Consider the following 1,301-nt stretch of genomic DNA (forward strand, 5'->3'; position numbering starts at 1 on the left):
TCGTTCGTTGCCACGTTCGTTAGTTCTTTCGTTTTATCGTACGTACGTTCGTTCATTAGGTCGTTCGTCCGTCCGTCCGTTCGTTCGTTCTGGCATACGTTCGTTCGTACGTACGTACATTCGTTCGTTCGTTCGTTCATTCATATATATGTACGTAGGAACACACGTTCGTTCTTTCGTTCGTTCGTAATTACGTTCCTTCTTTCGTTTATTCGTTCGTACGTACGTGCGTACGTTCGTTAGTTTGTTCGTTTGCTCGCTCGTTCCTTCATACGTTCTTTCGCACGTTCGTTAGTTTGTGCGTTCGTTCATACGTACGTACGTACATTTGTACCTACTTATGTACGTTCGTTTGTTCGTTCGTTTGTTCGTTTGTTCGTTCGTACATACGTACGTTCAATTCTTTGTTCGTTCGTTTTTTTTGTACCTACGTACGTTCGTTCGTTCAATCGTTCGTTCGTTCGTTCTTTCGTTCGTACGTACGTTCGTCCGTTTCTTTGTTCGTTCGTTTGTTCGATCGTTCGTTCGATCTTACATACGTACTTAAGTACGTAAATCCGTACATACGTGCGGACGTTCGTTCGTTAGTTAGTTCTTTCGTTCTTTCGTTAGTTCTTTCGTTCTTTCGTACGGACGTACGTACGTTCGTTCATTAGGTCGTTCGTTTGTCCGTCCGTACGTTCTGACATACGTTCGTTCGTTCTGACATACGCTCGTTCGTTCGTTCATTTATATATATGTACGTAGGAACATACGTACGTTGCTTCGTTCGTGCGTTCGTTCGTTCGTTCATTTATATATATGTACGTAGGAACATACGTACGTTCGTTCGTTCGTTCGTTCGTTCGATTTTTCAATCGTTCGTTAGTTCGTTCTTTCGTTCGTACGTACGTTCGTCAGTTTCTTTGAACGTTCGTTTGTTCGATCGTTCGTTCGTTCTTACATACGTACTTACGTACGTAAATCCGTACATACGTGCAGACGTTCGTTCGTTGCCTCATTCGTTCGATTTTTCGGAATTACGTTCCTTCTATCGTTTATTCTTTCGTAAGTACGAGCTTACTTACGTACGCACGTTCTTTCCTTCCTTCGATCATTTGGTCATACGTACGATCGTTCGTTCGTACGTACGTACGTTCATTCATACGTATGTACTTACGAACATACGTACGCTCGTTCGTTCATATATACATATGTAAGTTCGAATATACGTACGTTCGTTCGTACGTACGTACGTTCGTTCGTTCGATCTTACATACGTACTTACGTACGTACGTGCGGACGTTCGTTCGTTAGTTCTT

This window comes from Octopus bimaculoides, chromosome 24, assembly GCF_001194135.2.
Source record: "Octopus bimaculoides isolate UCB-OBI-ISO-001 chromosome 24, ASM119413v2, whole genome shotgun sequence".
Classification (NCBI taxonomy): Eukaryota; Metazoa; Mollusca; class Cephalopoda; order Octopoda; family Octopodidae; genus Octopus; species Octopus bimaculoides.